The sequence below is a fragment of the Bombina bombina genome, chromosome 4, assembly GCF_027579735.1.
Source record: "Bombina bombina isolate aBomBom1 chromosome 4, aBomBom1.pri, whole genome shotgun sequence".
In the NCBI taxonomy this organism is placed as follows: Eukaryota; Metazoa; Chordata; class Amphibia; order Anura; family Bombinatoridae; genus Bombina; species Bombina bombina.
This window is the reverse complement of record NC_069502.1, coordinates 970856832-970877261: the sequence shown is the minus strand read 5'-3', so window position 1 is coordinate 970877261 and position 20430 is coordinate 970856832. Positions and strand designations below refer to the sequence as shown.

Genomic DNA, 20430 nt, shown 5'->3' with positions numbered 1-20430 from the left:
ATTTAAAGTCTTCATTTCAAAGCTTTAAAAATAATGTATTAGGTGTTACTTATGACAATTTTGAGAGGGGCCTGGAACCTTTCTCCCTCACTTCCTATTGACTTACATTATAAACTAGGTTTCAATTTACAACGGTTTCGATTTACAACCATTCCTTCTGGAACCTAACCCCGGCGTAAACTGAGGGCTACCTGTACTTACCTATAAAATAAACACTAAGATAGCTACAATATAACTAATAGTTACATTGTAGCTAGCTTAGGGTTTATTTTTATTTTACAGGCAAGTTTGTATTTATTTTAACTAGGTAGAATAGTTACTAAATAGTTATTAACTACTACTAACTACCTAGCTAAAATAAATACAAATATACCTGTAAAATAAAACCTAACCTAAGTTACAATTACACCTAACACTACACTATAATTAAATAAATTCCCTAAACTAAATACAATTAAATAAAATTATCTAAAGTACAAAAACAAACAAACACTAAATTACAGAAAATAATAAAACAAATTACAAGATTTTAAACTAATTACACCTAATCTAATCCCCCTAACAAAATAAAAAGCCCCCTCAAAATAAAAAAAGCCCTACCCTACACTAAACTACAAATAGTCCTTAAAAGGGCCTTTTGTGGGGCATTGCCCCAAAGTAATCAGCTCTTTTACCTGTAAAAAAAATTACAACCCCCCCCCCCAATCCTATTGGCTGATGCAATCAGCCAATAGGATTTAAATTCAATCCTATTGGCTGATCCAATCAGCCAATAGGATTGAGCTTGCATTCTATTGGCTGATTGGAACATTCGTTGAGGACTTCGGCCCGGTTGGGTGAAGACTTCTCACGGTAAGGTGATCTTCAAGGGGTTAGTGTTAGGTTTTTTTAAGGGGGTATTGGGTGGGTTTTAGAGTAGAGTTGGTTGTGTGGGTGGTGGGTTTTAATGTTGGGGGGGTTGTAATTTTTTTTTACAGGTAAAAGAGCTGATTACTTTGGGGCAATGCCCCGCAAAAGGCCCTTTTAAGGGCTTTTTGTAATTTAGTGTAGGGTAGGGCTTTTTTTATTGTGGGTTTTTTTTTTATTATGTTAGGGGGATTAGATTAGGTGTAATTAGTTTAAAAATCGTGTAATTTGTTTATTATTTTCTGTAATTTAGTGTTTGTTTTTGTACTTTAAATAATTTTATTTAATTGTATTTAATTGTATTTAGTTTAGGGAATTTATTTAATTATAGTGTAGTGTTAGGTGTAATTGTAACTTAGGTTAGGTTTTATTTTACAGGTATATTTGTATTTAATTTAACTAGGAAGTTATTAAATAGCTAATAACTATTTAATAACTATTGTACCTAGTTAAAATAAATACAAACTTGCCTGTAAAATAAAAATAAACCCTAAGCTAGCTACAATGTAACTATTGGTTATATTGTAGCTATCTTAGGGTTTATTTTATAGGTAAGTATTTAGTTTTAAATAGGAATAATTTATTTAATGATAGGAATATTAATTTAGATTTACTTAAATTATATTTAAGTTAGGGGGTGTTAGGGTTAGGGTTAGGGTTAGACTTAGGTTTAGGGGTTAATACATTTAATATAGTGGTGGCGGTGTAGGGGGTGGCAGATTAGGGGTTAATAAGTATAATGTAGGTGGCGGCGGTGTAGGGGGGGCAGATTATTGGTTAATAACTTTATGTAGGTGGCGGCGGTGTCGGGGCGGCAGATTAGGGGTTAATAAGTATAATGTAGGTATCGGCGGTGTCGGGGGGGCAGATTAGGGGTTAATAAGTATAATGTAAGTGGCGGCGGTGTCGAGGCGGCAGATTAGGGGTTAATAAGTATAATGTAGGTGGCGGCGGTGTAGGGGGGGCAGATTAGGGGTGTTTAGACTCGGGGTACATGTTAGGGTGTTAGGTGTAAACATATTACCATAGGAATCAATGGGATATCGGGCAGCAGCGAACATAAGCTTTCGCTGCTTTCAGACTCCCAGGGCGGCGGATTGAAAACCAGGTACGCTGGGCCAGAATAGTGGCGAGCTTACCTGTTAGGAATTTGTTAACTAGCAAAAGTAGTCAGTAAGTGCCGAATTTGCATTCGGAACATCTGTAATGACGTAAGCATCAATCTGTGTCGGACTTTGCCCGGCGGATCGTATGTTACGTCACAAAATTCTACTTTTGCCGGTCTGTAGGCTTTGATAACTAAGGGGAATCAGGCTCGCCACAAATACGCTGCAGAATTCCAGCGTATTTGCGGTTGACGGCTTGATAAGTAGATGCCTCTATCTGAATCATGAAAAAAAAATTGGGTTCAGTATCCCTTTAAGATAACCCATTTATCATTAGGAGCTAGTGCCTCAAAAAGTGTGCATTTAAAGAGTTGGTGCACATTTTAAAAATGGAAGTAAATTGGAATGTTTTTTTATTGCGTGCTCTATCTGAATCATGTCATTTAATTTTGACTTTCAGATTATATAAATCAGCAAACAACCCAAGACCTAGCCTTCAATAATGATATCACCTATTCTTTCTGTGCATGAATAATTACAATGAGCAGATGGATGACAAACCACTAGCAGATGGTGAGGAAGTAAACAGGTGGGAAATTGCAGATTTTTAGAGAATTTCATTGCAGACAATTAGTAAGTTAACATACTATGGAACTTTATTAACCAGATCTGTTCTGCAGAGAAACAAAAACATAATTTATGCTTACCTGATAAATTACTTTCTCCTGTAGTGTAGTCAGTCCACGGGTCATCCATTACTTATGGGATTATATCTCCTCCCTAACAGGAAGTTCAAGAGGATCACCCAAGCAGAGCTGCTATATAGCTCCTCCCCTCTACGTCATACCCAGTCATTCGACCGAAACCAAACGAGAAAGGAGAAACTATAGGGTGCAGTGGTGACTGGAGTTTAATTTAAAATTTAGACCTGCCGTAAAAACAGGGCGGGCCGTGGACTGACTACACTACAGGAGAAAGGAATTTATCAGGTAAGCATAAATTATGTTTTCTCCTGTTAAGTGTAGTCAGTCCACGGGTCATCCATTACTTATGGGATACCAATACCAAAGCTAAAAGTACATGGATGACGGGAGGGACAGACAGGCTCTTTACACGGAAGGAACCACTGCCTGTAGAACCTTTCTCCCAAAAACAGCCTCCGAAGAAGCAAAAGTGTCAAATTTGTAAAATTTCGAAAAAGTGTGAAGCGAAGACCAAGTTGCAGCCTTGCAAATCTGTTCAACAGAGGCCTCATTTTTAAAGGCCCAAGTGGAAGCCACAGCTCTAGTAGAATGAGCTGTAATTCTTTCAGGAGGCTGCTGTCCAGCATTCTCATAGGCTACACGTATTATGCTACGAAGCCAGAAAGAGAGAGAGGTAGCCGAAGCTTTTTGACCTCTCCTCTGTCCAGAATAAACGACAAACAGGGAAGAAGTTTGGCGAAAATCTTTAGTTGCCTGTAAATAAAATTTCAGGGCACGGACGACGTCCAGATTGTGCAGAAGTCGTTCCTTCTTTGAAGAAGGGTTAGGGCACAATGATGGAACAACAATCTCTTGATTGATATTCCTGTTAGTGACTACCTTAGGTAAGAACCCAGGTTTAGTACGCAGAACTACCTTGTCTGAATGAAAAATCAGATAAGGAGAATCACAATGTAAGGCCGATAGCTCAGAGACTCTTCGAGCCGAGGAAATAGCCATTAAAAACAGAACTTTCCAAGATAACAGCTTGATATCAATGGAATGAAGGGGTTCAAACGGAACACCCTGCAGAACGTTAAGAACTAAGTTTAAGCTCCACGGCGGAGCAACAGTCTTAAACACAGGCTTAATCCTGGCCAAAGCCTGACAAAAAGCCTGAACGTCTGGAACTTCTGACAGACGTTTGTGTAAAAGGATAGACAGAGCTGAGATCTGTCCCTTTAACGAACTAGCAGATAAACCCTTTTCTAAACCTTCATGTAGAAAAGACAATATCCTAGGAATCCTAACCTTACTCCATGAGTAACTCTTGGATTCACACCAATGTAAGTATTTACGCCATATTTTATGGTAAATTTTCCTGGTAACAGGTTTCCTAGCCTGTATTAAGGTATCAATCACTGACTCAGAGAATCCCCGCTTTGATAGAATCTAGCGTTCAATCTCCATGCAGTCAGCCTCAGAGAAATTAGATTTGGATGTTTGAAAGGACCCTGAATCAGAAGGTCCTGTCTCAGAGGTAGAGACCAAGGTGGACAGGACGACATGTCCACTAGATCTGCATACCAGGTCCTGCGTGGCCACGCAGGCGCTATTAGAATTATCGATGCTCTCTCCTGTTGGATCCTGGCAATCAATCGAGGAAGCATCGGGAAGGGTGGAAACACATAAGCCATGTTGAAAACCCAAGGTGCTGTCAGAGCATCTATCAGTACCGCTCCCGGGTCCCTGGACCTGGATCCGTAACAAGGGAGCTTGACGTTCTGGCGAGACGCCATGAGATCCAGATCTGGTTTGCCCCAATGCTGAAGCAGTTGGGCAAATACCTCCGGATGAAGTTCCCACTCCCCCGGATGAAAAGTCTGGCGACTTAGGAAATCCGCCTCCCAGTTCTCCACGCCTGGGATGTGGATCGCTGACAGGTGGCAAGAGTGAGACTCTGCCCAGCGAATTATCTTTGAGACTTCCATCATCGCTAGGGAACTCCTTGTCCCTCCCTGATGGTTGATGTAAGCCACAGTCGTGATGTTGTCCGACTGAAACCTGATGAACGTCAGAGTTGCTAACTGAGGCCAAGCCAGAAGGGCATTGAAAACTGCTCTTAATTCCAGAATGTTTATTGGAAGGAGTCTCTCCTCCTGAGTCCATGATCCCTGAGCCTTCAGGGAATTCCAGACAGCGCCCCAACCTAGCAGGCTGGCGTCTGTTGTTACAATCGTCCAATCTGGCCTGCTGAAGGGCATCCCCCTGGACAGATGTGGCCGAGAAAGCCACCATAGAAGAGAATCTCTGGTCTCTTGATCCAGATTTAGCATAGGGGACAAATCTGAGTAATCCCCATTCCACTGACTTAGCATGCACAATTGCAGTGGTCTGAGATGCAGGCGTGCAAAAGGTACTATGTCCATTGCCGCTACCATTAAGCCGATTACCTCCATGCATTGAGCCACTGACGGGTGTTGAATGGAATGAAGGGCACGGCAAGCATTTAGAAGTTTTGTTAACCTGTCCTCTGTCAGGTAAATTTTCATTTCTACAGAATCTATAAGAGTCCCCAAGAAGGGAACTCTTGTGAGTGGCAATAGAGAACTCTTTTCTACGTTCACCTTCCACCCATGCGACCTTAGAAATGCCAGAACTAACTCTGTATGAGACTTGGCAGTATGGAAACTTGACGCTTGTATCAGAATGTCGTCTAGGTACGGAGCTACCGATATTCCTCGCGGTCTTAGTACCGCCAGAAGAGAGCCCAGAACCTTTGTAAAGATTCTTGGAGCCGTAGCTAACCCGAAGGGAAGAGCTACAAACTGGTAATGCCTGTTTAGGAAGGCAAACCTTAGATACCGATAATGATCCTTGTGAATCGGTATGTGAAGGTAGGCATCCTTTAAATCCACTGTGGTCATGTACTGACCCTTTTGGATCATAGGTAAGATTGTCCGAATAGTTTCCATTTTGAACGATGGAACTCTTAGGAATTTGTTTAGGATCTTTAAGTCCAAGATTGGTCTGAAGGTTCCCTCTTTTTTGGGAACCACAAACAGATTTGAGTAAAACCCTTGTCCGTGTTCCGACCGCGGAACTGGGTGGATCACTCCCATTAGTAAAAGGTCTTGTACACAGCGTAGAAACGCCTCTTTCTTTATCTGGTTTGCTGACAACCTTGAAAGATGAAATCTCCCTTTTGGAGGAGAAGCTTTGAAGTCCAGAAGATATCCCTGAGATATGATCTCTAACGCCCAGGGATCCTGGACATCTCTTGCCCAAGCCTGGGCGAAGAGAGAAAGTCTGCCCCCCACTAGATCCGTTTCCGGATCGGGGGCCCTCACTTCATGCTGTCTTAGGGGCAGCAGCAGGCTTTCTGGCCTGCTTGCCCTTGTTCCAGGACTGGTTAGGTTTCCAGCCCTGTCTGTAGCGAGCAACAGTTCCTTCCTGTTTTGGAGCGGAGGAAGTTGATGCTGCTCCTGCCTTGAAGTTACGAAAGGCACGAAAATTAGACTGTTTAGCCCTTGGTTTGGCTCTGTCTTGAGGCAGGGCATGGCCCTTACCTCCCGTAATGTCAGCGATAATTTCTTTCAAACCGGGCCCGAATAATGTCTGCCCTTTGAAAGGTATGTTAAGCAATTTAGATTTAGAAGTCACATCGGCTGACCAGGATTTAAGCCACAGCGCTCTGCGCGCTTGAATGGCGAATCCGGAGTTCTTAGCCGTAAGCTTAGTTAAGTGTACTACGGCATCAGAAATAAATGAATTAGCTAGCTTAAGGACTTTAAGCTTGTCTATAATCTCATCCAATGGAGCTGAGCTAATGGTCTCTTCCAGAGACTCAAACCAGAATGCCGCCGCAGCCATGACAGGCGCAATGCATGCAAGGGGTTGTAATATAAAACCTTGTTGAACAAACATTTTCTTAAGGTAACCCTCTAACTTTTTATCCATTGGATCTGAAAAAGCACAGCTATCCTCCACCGGGATAGTGGTGCGCTTAGCCAGAGTAGAAACTGCTCCCTCCACCTTAGGGACCGTCTGCCATAAGTCCCGTGTGGTGGCGTCTATTGGAAACATTTTTCTAAATATAGGAGGGGGTGAAAAAGGCACACCGGGTCTATCCCACTCCTTGTTAACAATTTCTGTAAGCCTTTTAGGTATAGGAAAAACGTCAGTACACGTCGGTACCGCAAAATATTTATCCAGCCTACATATTTTCTCTGGAATTGCAACCGTGTTACAATCATTCAGAGCCGCTAATACCTCCCCTAGTAATACACGGAGGTTCTCAAGCTTAAATTTAAAATTTGAAATGTCTGAGTCCAGTTTACTTGGATCAGATCCGTCACCCACAGAATGAAGCTCTCCGTCCTCATGTTCTGCAAATTGTGACGCAGTATCAGACATGGCTCTATTATTATCAGCGCACTCATTTCTTACCCCAGAGTGATCGCGTTTACCCCTAAATTCTGGCAATTTAGATAGTACTTCAGTCATAACATTAGCCATGTCTTGCAAAGTGATTTGTATGGGCCGTCCTGATGTACTTGGCGCCACAATATCACGCACCTCCTGAGCGGGAGACGAAGGTACTGACACGTGAGGAGAGTTAGTCGGCATAACTTCCCCCTCGTTGTCTGGTGAAATTTTCTTTACATGTACAGATTGGCTTTTATTTAAAGTAGCATCAATGCAATTAGTACACAAATTTCTATTGGGCTCCACATTGGCCTTTAAACATATTGCACAAAGAGATTCATCTGTGTCAGACATGTTTAAACAAACTAGCAATGAGACTAGCAAGCTTGGAAAATACTTTTCAAATAAATTTACAAGCAATATAAAAAGCGTTACTGTGCCTTTAAGAAGCACAAAAAAACTGTCACAGTTGAAATAACAATGAACCAAATTAGTTATAGCAACCAAATTTTCACAGTAAATGCATTAAGTTAGCAAAGGATTGCACCCACTAGCAAATGGATGATTAACCCCTTAGTACCCAAAAACGGATAACAATTTAATATAAACGTTTTTATCACAGTCAAAACACAGTCTCACAGGTCTGCTGTGAGTGATTACCTCCCTCAAAACTAGTTTTGGAGACCCCTGGGCTCTGTAGAGACGTCCTGGATCATGGAGGAAGAAATAGGAAGACTATGACTGAATTTTTACTGCGCAATAAAGCGCTAAAATAGGCCCCTCCCACTCATATTACAACAGTGGGGAAGCTCAGTAAACTGATTTTATTCATAAACAAACGACAGCCATGTGGTAAAAATCATGCCCATGGGCGTGTCCGGGCAGCGGCCATCTTCGGTCGCAATATTTGAGGCTGCTAAGGATATCTTATTAATCCGCCGATTAACTAGGGGAATTTACAGCATACCAGCAAAAAACTTGTGTATGAAGTACGCTTATACCCCACTGAATATATTGATCCTAGGATCACTGTGCCTGTGTCCCTCCAGCCCAGATCTGGACCGTTGTAACTTCAGGCGGCGGCCTACTACGAAGAGTTCAACACCCCCCCCCGGTAACACGGGTTAGGCAGCCACTATTTGGTTGCAATATCTACTCTTGGACTCCGATAATTATTTCTGCTACTACCTTGCATGATTCAATTTTACAACATACGACTACAATCACCCTTCGCAAGCTCAAACATTCTCTAGAAGGGACACTAAGATGGTGCTACCTTTAAGAGATGAGGAAATCCGCGATCTTCTAGATGCCCACTTCCAAAACATGAAACAACTGCTGACAGCAGCGTTCAAAGAAATGTCTCCTAAAAGGCACTTAAACAGCCAGAGTGAAAAGCCACGCTTGCAGCGAGACATAGATGTGAGCGGGGGTATATTTGTGGAGGACGCCGGAGCCAAACCTGGAGATCCGCTTGATGCGGGTGACAGGCTCTACGGGTTTTGCCCAGGAAATACAGATGACACCCTGACCAGTACAACGAGAATGTCGACAACTCAGGTTCACCAACTTACCACACTGCTACCGCACAGCCGCCATGGAGGGCCCATAAGTCCAAAGGTACACACAATGCCTGAGACATGCAAGAGGGGCTCCGTGCAGTCCGAGATCAAAGGTGACAGATATGGTTCCAGGGCCCCAGTTAAGGTTGGTACAAGGACCTGCGGGGATCTGGCGAAACAGGCAGTGGTCCCCCTACCTAGCTCTGAGGTCATAGAAATTTCTCGGAATCCGCAGCCCAATATGCTGTTGCCTCATAGTACCCAAAAAGAAGTGAGATTCCTTGCGCCAGGGTGGCGGAATTCCAGATACTTGGGGACCCTATGTGGTAGCATGCTTCCTGCCCCATATATGCAAAACAGCCTTTTCCCTATCAATGTATGTATACCTTTCTGTGTGACAAGAGCTTTCAAAGTTGGAGTCGGCTGTCAGAGATGCGGAGTGGGTTAACCAGACTGTGTAGGCGCTTGGTCTTAGCGCTTCTACGATCTTTTAAAAGGCCTACCTAAACTCAGGTATAGAGTGACTGTGGCTCGACACAGAGACTAAACTTTGTTTGCCTTATATAGTGGCTATATCTACTTCCATATTAGCTTTTATTCCTGTTTATGCCAATGGACAATCACAGCGTTCCTGAACCCTTCCGGTTCTATTTCTCCCAGAGCATTACCCGCAGTCACGACTACCTGTTTATTTAAATCGCACTCCTGTCCACAGAGAGAATCTACTATGAGAGCTATGTGGACTACAGCTTTAAGTTCACAGCGGAGTTTAAGCTATCATGGCTAAGAGGACTGCAACTTTTTCTTTAAGTTTCCCCATTTCTTTTAGCTTGCACTAAATTAATTTGCCTGGTTTAGCTCCCCCTTGGGAAGTATCACTGTTTATATGTTAGTGACTCCTAGCACAAACTCATTGGTTTTGCGTGTATAATTTTGTACTACATCAGGTTTGTTCAGAGCAATTTTATGATATTCTTCTACAGTACACACTGGTCATAACATCTGTTCACCGATGCCTTGTGAATTACTATGTCTGTTTGAGGCCCTTTCATTAGTATGTGTGTACCAATTTTTTAATGTCTGTTAATGCGAATGAAGTTCTTTATGTTGTCTAGAATGGACCAATAATTCTGCTAGCATATAGCTCAGTGTGGGGTTGTATCCTCATGTACAGTTTAAACTTCCCTTAGCTTAGTAGCAAGCACTGTAAATATAATGTCTGTTTGGTAGTAGTTAAAATGGACGCAAAAGTTTGTCTGTTAGATCTATATAGTCATTCTATATGCTCAGCACACTGTACATGATGTTGATTAATTATTATTTTGCACAATATCTTGGGTCCAAGAGTGGCCTGGTTTGTTATTTTATTTCTTCCCCAAAGTCCCCCAGTATATCATCACCTAACTCCAGGGGGTTCAAGAGAGGCCTCTATATATCTCAGGGGATGTTACTCCATATAATGTTTCACTTTATTATTAGGGGAAACACCTTAAAAGAAAATATGAGGTTCACTTTTTTACTTGTCTTTTTAGGCATTATTTGTATAACTGCTATGACATATCATATGAGGACTACGTTTATGCTAGTGCTTTTTGTTTCTTTATACGCTTGGAACTATATGATGTAATTTGCCTGTTGTTTATGTTTTACAACCTCAATAAAAATAAAAAAAAAATAAAAAAAATCATGCCCATAAGTTTTATCACCAAGTACCTCAGGAAAAAACGATTAACATGCCAGTAAACGTTTAAAAATAAAATTATGAAATGTTATTAATAAGCCTGCTGCTAGTCGCTTTCACTGCAGTGGAGGCTCAAATATAACTTAAATGTATACAGTATTTTCTTAGTGAAGTTCCATTCCCCAGAAATACCTCAGTGTAAACATACATACATATCAGCCTGATACCAGTCGCTACTACTGCATTTAAGGCTGCACTTACATTACATCGGTATTAGCAGTATTTTCTCAGTCAATTCCATTCCTTAGAAAATAATATACTGCAACATACCTCCTTGCAGGTGAACCCTGCCTGCTGTCCCCTGTTCTGAAGTTACCTCACTCCTCAGAATGGCCGAGAACAGCAAATGGATCTTAGTTACGACCGCTAAGATCATACACAAACTCAGGTAGATTCTTCTTCTAACGCTGCCTGAGAAAAAACAACACACTCCGGTGCTGTTTAAAATAACAAACTTTTGATTGAAGAAATAAAAACTAAGTTTAACAACCACAGTCCTCTCACACGTCCTATCTATTAGTTAGGTGCAAGAGAATGACTGGGTATGACGTAGAGGGGAGGAGCTATATAGCAGCTCTGCTTGGGTGATCCTCTTGCACTTCCTGTTAGGGAGGAGATATAATCCCATAAGTAATGGATGACCCGTGGACTGACTACACTTAACAGGAGAAATGGAGTGCAACCAAAGTCTAACAATTAAAAGCATATTTGCAAAAAACTTTATGTAATTTGTTAAAAAACAACAACATTTTGCACTAGACAAGGTGCACAGCTGTTTACCCTTTCAGTGCTGAGCCATTTCACACATCTGTGCTAGAACGGTTTGTAAATATATGGGACTCTGCATTTATACCTATAATTTCAGTATTTTCTTTCTGAGGTACCCACACAAATCATAAATACAAGAAAACAAAAATGTTCTGGTGACTAACTTTTTACAGAAGTCATTTATTTTGAAAATAGTTCCATCAGCATACATCAATTTTAGTCTTGCAGCAGTTCAAATTAAGTTACCATACAGTGCAACATTGTATAATCAAATTGATAAAAGTGAGATATTAATCACCAAAAACAAGGAGGAAGTCACTCACATAAATGGACAATGCTGCTATACAAAAGAATAAAATAATATAGTGAAAAGTATCATATTCAAAAATATATATTTATTCAGGAGAAGCTGTCTATGTCATTCATATCCACAGCCGATGCAAACTTATCCTTGCCCCTATGCCTTATACAGAGTTCAGCCCCATAACTGGTCATATGATTCTGCAGGCCAATCCAATTGTGTAGTAGCAAATTAAAAGTCAGAACTACATATGTGCACACTCATGCTATACAATTACATAATATAAATGAAAACATTTAATAATTGTCAAAGCAGAAGCGCAAAAGTTATTTTAAACCTATTTATTTTACCTCCGTATTTTCTTTCCATATGTCAGGAGCAGCCGGCCGCCCCTTAATAGTGTATTTTTTTCAACAAAACTCAGGGAGGACGGTACAGCCAATAGGAAGCTGTGCCGTCGGACTAATTGAAGGTTGTCGCTCTGCACTCCTCGGCTCTACTAGAAAGGTAAAGAGCGCAGTGCAACAACCTTCAATGGGACAGATGGCATGGCTTCCTATTGGCTGTACCACCCTTTTGTGTTTAGTAGTAAAAAACACAATATGGAGGTAAAATAAATAGGTTTAAAATAACTTTTTTGCTTCTGTTTTGACAATTATTAAGTGTACAGGTGATGTTCTTTAATATTCTTGCCCCTGCTTTTACAAACTTTACTATCACTTTAAATATTGTTTAATTACTTAGTTTTGCACATCGTGTACAGTGAAAGGCAAACACGTCATCTGCTTTTAGATAGTGACGCGTTAAAGGAACATAAAACCGGTTGAGATCTGTGCTTATCCTAAAAGGGCTAATTAATTAAAAATAGTTTGCATAAAAAATAGTTTAAAAATTGCTGGCAAGTATTTTAAAATAATTTAAAAAAAACTGAATTTATGCTTACCTGATAAATTACTTTCTCCAACGGTGTGTCCGGTCCACGGCGTCATCCTTACTTGTGGGAATATCTCTTCCCCAACAGGAAATGGCAAAGAGTCCCAGCAAAGCTGGCCACACAGTCCCTCCCAGGCTCCGCCCACCCCAGTCATTCGACCGACGGTCAGGAGGAAAAATATAGGAGAAACCATATGGTACCGTGGTGACTGTAGTTAGAGAAAATAATTCATCAGACCTGATTAAAAAAAACCAGGGCGGGCCGTGGACCGGACACACCGTTGGAGAAAGTAATTTATCAGGTAAGCATAAATTCTGTTTTCTCCAACATTGGTGTGTCCGGTCCACGGCGTCATCCTTACTTGTGGGAACCAATACCAAAGCTTTAGGACACGGATGAAGGGAGGGAGCAAATCAGGTTACCTAAACGGAAGGCACCACGGATTGCAAAACCTTTCTCCCAAAAATAGCCTCCGAAGAAGCAAAAGTATCAAATTTGTAAAATTTGGCAAAAGTGTGCACTGAAGACCAAGTCGCTGCCTTACATATCTGGTCAACAGAAGCCTCGTTCTTGAAGGCCCATGTGGAAGCCACAGCCCTAGTGGAGTGAGCTGTGATTCTTTCAGGAGGCTGCCGTCCGGCAGTCTCATAAGCCAATCGGATGATGCTTTTAAGCCAAAAGGAAAGAGAGGTAGAAGTCGCTTTTTGACCTCTCCTTTTACCAGAATAGACAACAAACAAAGAAGATGTTTGTCTGAAATCTTTTGTAGCCTCTAAATAGAATTTTAGAGCACGGACTACATCCAAATTGTGTAGCAAACGTTCCTTCTTTGAAACTGGATTCGGACATAAAGAAGGTACAACTATCTCCTGGTTAATATTCTTGTTAGAAACAACCTTTGGAAGAAAACCAGGCTTAGTACGCAAAACCACCTTATCTGCATGGAACACCAGATAGGGTGGAGAACACTGCAGAGCAGATAACTCTGAAACTCTTCTAGCAGAAGAAATAGCAACCAAAAACAAAACATTCCAAGATAGTAACTTAATATCTATGGAATGTAGAGGTTCAAACGGAACCCCTTGAAGAACTGAAAGAACTAGATTTAGACTCCAGGGAGGAGTCAAAGGTCTGTAAACAGGCTTGATCCTAACCAGAGCCTGAACAAATGCTTGAATATCTGGCACAGCTGCCAGTCTTTTGTGTAGTAAGACAGATAAAGCAGAGATCTGTCCCTTTAGAGAACTTGCAGATAATCCTTTCTCCAAACCTTCTTGTAGAAAGGAGAGAATCTTAGGAATTTTTATCTTATTCCATGGGAATCCTTTGGATTCACACCAATAGATATATCTTTTCCATATTTTATGGTAAATCTTTCTAGTTACCGGTTTTCTGGCCTGAACCAGAGTATCTATCACAGAATCTGAAAACCCACGCTTTGATAGAATCAAGCGTTCAATCTCCAAGCCGTCAGCTGGAGGGAGACCAGATTTGGATGTTCGAATGGACCCTGAACAAGAAGGTCCTGTCTCAAAGGTAGCTTCCATGGTGGAACCGATGACATATTCACCAGGTCTGCATACCAAGTCCTGCGTGGCCACGCAGGAGCTATCAAGATCACCGAGGCCCTCTCCTGTTTGATCCTGGCTACCAGCCTGGGAATGAGAGGAAACGGCGGAAATACATAAGCTAGGTTGAAGGTCCAAGGTGCTACTAGTGCATCTACTAGAGTCGCCTTGGGATCCCTGGATCTGGACCCGTAGCAAAGAACCTTGAAGTTCTGACGAGACGCCATAAGATCCATGTCCGGAATGCCCCATAATTGAGTTAGTTGGGCAAAGATCTCCGGGTGGAGTTCCCACTCCCCCGGATGGAATGTCTGACGACTCAGATAATCCGCTTCCCAGTTTTCCACACCTGGGATGTGGATCGCAGATAGGTGGCAGGAGTGATCCTCCGCCCATTGAATTATTTTGGTCACTTCTTTCATCGCCAGGGAACTCCTTGTTCCCCCCTGATGATTGATATACGCAACGGTCGTCATGTTGTCTGATTGGAATCTTATGAATCTGGCCTTTGCTAGCTGAGGCCAAGCCCTGAGAGCATTGAAGATCGCTCTTAGTTCCAGAATGTTTATCGAGAGAAGAGATTCTTCCCGAGACCATAGTCCCTGAGCTTTCAGGGATTCCCAGACCGCGCCCCAGCCCACTAGACTGGCGTCGGTCGTGACAATGACCCACTCTGGTCTGCGGAAGCTCATTCTCTGGGATAGATGGTCCAGGGTCAGTAACCAACGGAGTGAATCTCTGGTCTTCTGATCTACCTGAATCATTGGAGACAAGTCTGTATAGTCCCCATTCCACTGTTTGAGCATGCACAGTTGTAATGGTCTTAGATGAATTCGTGCAAAAGGAACTATGTCCATTGCTGCAACCATCAACCCTACTACTTCCATGCACTGCGCTATGGAAGGACGTGGAACAGAATGAAGAACTTGACAAGTGCTTAGAAGTTTTGACTTTCTGACCTCTGTCAGAAAAATCCTCATTTCTAAGGAATCTATTATTGTTCCCAAGAAGGGAACTCTTGTTGACGGAGACAGAGAACTTTTTTCTATGTTCACCTTCCATCTGTGTGATCTGAGAAAAGCCAGAACGATGTCTGTATGAGCCTTTGCTTTTGACAGGGACGAAGCTTGTATGTCGTCCAAGTAAGGTACTACTGCAATGCCCCTCGGTCTTAGAACCGCTAGAAGGGACCCTAGTACCTTTGTGAAAATCCTTGGAGCAGTGGCTAACCCGAATGGGAGGGCCACAAACTGGTAATGTTTGTCCAGAAAGGCGAACCTTAGGAACTGATGATGTTCTTTGTGGATAGGAATATGTAGGTACGCATCCTTTAGATCCACGGTAGTCATAAATTGACCTTCCTGGATAGTGGGTAGAATCGTTCGAATGGTTTCCATCTTGAACGATGGTACCCTGAGAAATTTGTTTAGGATCTTCAAATCCAAAATTGGTCTGAAAGTTCCCTCTTTTTTGGGAACTACGAACAGATTTGAATAAAATCCCATTCCTTGTTCCTTTATTGGAACTGGGTGTATCACTCCCATCTTTAACAGGTCTTCTACACAATGTAAGAACGCCTGTCTCTTTATTTGGTTTAAGGATAAGTGAGACATGTGGAACCTTCCCCTTGGAGGTAGTTCCCTGAATTCCAAAAGATAACCCTGAGAAACTATTTCTAGTGCCCAGGGATCCTGAACATCTCTTGCCCAAGCCTGAGCAAAGAGAGAGAGTCTGCCCCCTACTAGATCCGGTCCCGGATCGGGGGCTACTCCTTCATGCTGTTTTGTTAGCAGCAGCAGGCTTCTTGGCCTGCTTACCCTTGTTCCAGCCTTGCATCGGTTTCCAGGCTGGTTTGGGTTGTGAGGCATTACCCTCTTGCTTAGAGGATGCAGAATTAGAGGCCGGTCCGTTCCTGAAATTGCGAAAGGAACGAAAATTAGACTTATTCTTGGCCTTGAAAGGCCTATCTTGTGGAAGGGCGTGGCCCTTTCCCCCAGTGATGTCTGAGATAATCTCTTTCAATTCTGGTCCAAATAGAGTTTTACCTTTGAAAGGGATGTTAAGCAATTTTGTCTTGGAAGACACATCCGCTGACCAAGACTTTAGCCAAAGCGCTCTGCGCGCCACGATTGCAAACCCTGAATTTTTCGCCGCTAATCTAGCTAATTGCAAAGCGGCATCTAAAATAAAAGAGTTAGCCAACTTAAGTGCGTGAACTCTGTCCATAACCTCCTCATATGGAGTCTCTCTACTGAGCGACTTTTCTAGTTCCTCGAACCAGAACCACGCTGCTGTAGTGACAGGAACAATGCACGAAATGGGTTGTAGAAGGTAACCTTGCTGTACAAAAATCTTTTTAAGCAAACCCTCCAATTTTTTATCCATAGGATCTTTGAAAGCACAACTATCCTCAATAGGAATAGTAGTGCGCTTGTTTAGAGTAGAAACTGCCCCCTCGATCTTAGGGACTGTCTGCCATAAGTCCTTTCTGGGGTCGACCATAGGAAATAATTTCTTAAATATAGGGGGGGGAACAAAAGGTATGCCGGGCTTTTCCCACTCCTTATTCACTATGTCCGCCACCCGCTTGGGTATAGGAAAAGCGTCGGGGTGCACCGGAACCTCTAGGAACTTGTCCATCTTACATAATTTCTCTGGAATGACCAAGTTGTCACACTCATCCAGAGTAGATAACACCTCTTTAAGCAGTGCGCAGAGATGTTCTAATTTAAATTTAAATGTCACAACATCAGGTTCAGCTTGTTGAGAAATTTTTTCTGAATCTGAAATTTCCCCATCTGACAAAACCTCCCTCATGGCCACTTCAGATTGGTGTGAGGGTATGACAGAACAATTATCATCAGCGCCCTCCTGCTCTTCAGTGTTTAAAACAGAGCAATCGCGCTTTCTCTGATATGTAGGCATTTTGGATAAAATATTTGCTATGGAGTTATCCATTACAGCCGTCAATTGTTGCATGGTAATAATCATTGGCGCGCTAGATGTACTAGGGGCCTCCTGCGTGGGCAAAACTGGTGTAGACACAGTAGGAGATGATGTAGTATCATGTTTACTTCCCTCATCTGAGGAATCATCTTGGGCAATTTCATTATCTGTGGCAGTACTGTCCTTACTTTGTTTGGACGCTATGGCACAATTATCACACAAATTTAAATGGGGAGACACATTGGCTTTCATACATATAGAACATAGCTTATCCGAAGGCACAGACATGTTAAACAGGCTTAAACTTGTCAATAAAGCACAAAAAACGTTTTAAAACAAAACCGTTACTGTCTCTTTAAATTTTAAACAGAAAACACTTTATTACTGAATATGTGAAAAAGTATGAAGGAATTGTTCAAAAATTTCACCACAGTGTCTTAAAGCATTAAGAGTATTGCACACCAATTTTCAGAGCTTTAACCCCTAAAATAACGGAACCGGAGCCGTTTACAAATTTAACCCCTATACAGTCCCAGCTATAGCCTTTGCTGTGACCTAACCAAGCCCAGAGGGGAATACGATACCAAGTGACGCCTTCTAGAAACTTTTCCAGCTACTTTCAGATCCTCACACATGCATCTGCATGTCTTGCTCTCAAAAACAACTGCGCAGTAATGGCGCGAAAATGAGGCTCAGCCTACAACTGGGAAGGCCCTCCCTGACTGGAAAAGGTGTCTAACATAGTGCCTGCCGTTAAAAAACGTTCCCCAAGTTTATAAATGTGAATTATCAGCATAAACATGTATAAAATGCCCAAATAAAGCAATCGATTTAGCCCATAAAAGTGTCTTCCAGTTTTATAGCCCATATTAAGCCCTTTATTCTGTTTGCTTGACTAAGAAAATGGCTTACCGGTCCCCATGAGGGGAAATGACAGCCTTCCAGCATTACATGGTCTTGTTAGAAATATGGCTAGTCATACCTTAAGCAGAAAAGTCTGCTAACTGTTTCCCCCAACTGAAGTTACTTCATCTCAACAGTCCTATGTGGAAACAGCAATCGATTTTAGTTACTGTCTGCTAAAATCATCTTCCTCTCACAAACAGAAATCTTCATCCTTTTCTGTTTCAGAGTAAATAGTACATACCAGCACTATTTTAAAATAACAAACACTTGATAGAAGAATAAAAAACTACATTTAAACACCAAAAAACTCTTAACCATCTCCGTGGAGATGTTGCCTGTGCAACGGCAAAAAGAATGACTGGGGTGGGCGGAGCCTGGGAGGGACTGTGTGGCCAGCTTTGCTGGGACTCTTTGCCATTTCCTGTTGGGGAAGAGATATTCCCACAAGTAAGGATGACGCCGTGGACCGGACACACCAATGTTGGAGAAATAAGCAAAATTAATTACATAGCTAAGCTGCCTGGAGATGCCAACTCCACCCCCCCATATCAGTGTTTAGACCGAGGCATTGCATTTCAACTGAGTTCACAGCTTCTAGGCATGCTCCATCAGATAATCCCTATGAATTTTTGCATTCTACCAAACAATAGATATAGATGGAGCCATAGAAGGAAATGTGTGGGGTTGAGTTAGAGCTTTAAAATTCAGAAAACGCAAAAGAAAGGGTTACTGGCGAGGCACTGCAGTATAAATTTGCAGGTAAAGTAATTAAAGTACATGTTATATTATTTTGTCTCTATCCCAACTTGTTTTATGTCCCATTAATCTCATTGTTGCTTTATTTTTTTTAAATGGATCAAAAAATGTCAAGTTTTAATTTTTGTTACAATGTCCCAAGGTTTGTTTAGTGAATAAGTATTGTAGGAAAATGAACTTTAGTTTGCCATTGTATGGGATAAAGCCTGTCTCCTGGGAATGCTCTACTTTATCCAAATGCCACAAAACAAATAATGATTCAAAGGCTACCACGACAGTATGAGAAGATAATGCTTTAATCAATTTCATATGATTGATAATTATTAATCCGAAAATCATGTTATTAAATCTAAAGTTCAGGTGCACCTGCCCAACTATAAACTAGATATAACTGTCAAAATGTGTTGCTTTAAATGCGCCACAACTTTTGTAGTTTATCTTTGTCTCAAATTAAAGACATCCACATATAACACAAAAAAGGCAGTTTATAGGAGTGACTCAAAAATAAGGGTCAACTTTACTAAATGCAAAATAATACATGCAAGACCACAGCATGCAGAGACACACAGGGGTGGACTGAGACCAATAAGGGCCCTGGGCAAAAATTAGGGAAGGGCCTCCACTGTTTCACACTGACCCAATATTATTCACATTTATGCAAATGAGCATGGCAGACTTTCTGCCCTGCCCCCACCAGGCTCCCCAACCTCCAAGGGCCAGACCCCACACTCCATGGCCCTCACAGTGACAGACCCCAGACAGGGCCCCCCACACTCTAGGGCCCCCAGAGCAACACACCCCACATACAGACACAAGGCCCTCACTCTGGGGCCAGGGCCCAATCTAAACCCACACTTAACTGCTTAGTTACTTTTAGGGGAGCTGTCAGCCCCAGCTTAAGCAGCACACTAAGAGCTATGGAGATGCAATTTGTGGGCCCCTACATGCTGGGCCCCTGGCCAAGGTCCTATTTGCCTGGCTGCTCAGTCCGCTCCTGGAGACACAGAAAAAATTAGCTTGCCACTTGTAATCTGGGCCATTGTGTGCTCAGTAGTATAATACACGCTATAACGTTTATGTCTAGTAGCACAAGTGCGTTCTTTCCCTCACATAATAGATTTTATTGAGGGCACGCACTCAAATGCAGGTTGGATAATGCTGCAAAACTAAGCTGATGGAGCACAACAATTCTGCTCAAGTAGTTGAGTTCTTTGCTATACACATTTCCTGTTTGTGCAATATCAAGTGATAACTAAATACTTGGTATTCAAAAGTGCAAAATTAGAAAGCGATATTTTGGATGGAGCACAAGCGCAACAAGTAGTTTGCGTATATTACAAGCAGACTTGTAATATAAGCAAACTACTGCTGCTTACCACTTACCAAAATAGGGTGTGCTGCTCATATAAAGTGAGATAAAAATGCATTGGTTAAAACTTTTATCCTTTTAACCTGGCCTTAGACAATAAAGGCAAATATCTAATATCTGTAAATATATACATATAAGCAAAATGCAACATTATGCAACACATCCCAATATTATTTTAAGGTGAAATGCTAATGAAATGACTGTTTTGCCTGGAAAAAAAGGCATTTGTCACACAGCTTTCTTTAAACGCTCCAAAAAATGTAATAGTTTAGGTTGTAAGCTGTCTTTTTACACTGCTGTGACTGGATATGCACAACTTTTGCTCTAGAGTTATGCCTTAACAAGAAAGGGGGAAAAATAATTTGTCAAAATAAAGAATATATAGACAATTATAAAATTAACTAAAATCCAATTTTAAATGAATTTAAACAAACAAGCCATTACATGCAGTCAAAT

General features: G+C 41.7%; 1 protein-coding gene across 1 annotated transcript in view; it reads right to left on the bottom strand.

Annotated features, from left to right (window-relative positions):
- Positions 1-20430, bottom strand: part of CFAP61 (cilia and flagella associated protein 61) — an 854500-nt gene that overhangs the window by 507818 nt on the left and 326252 nt on the right. The window lies entirely within an intron of this gene.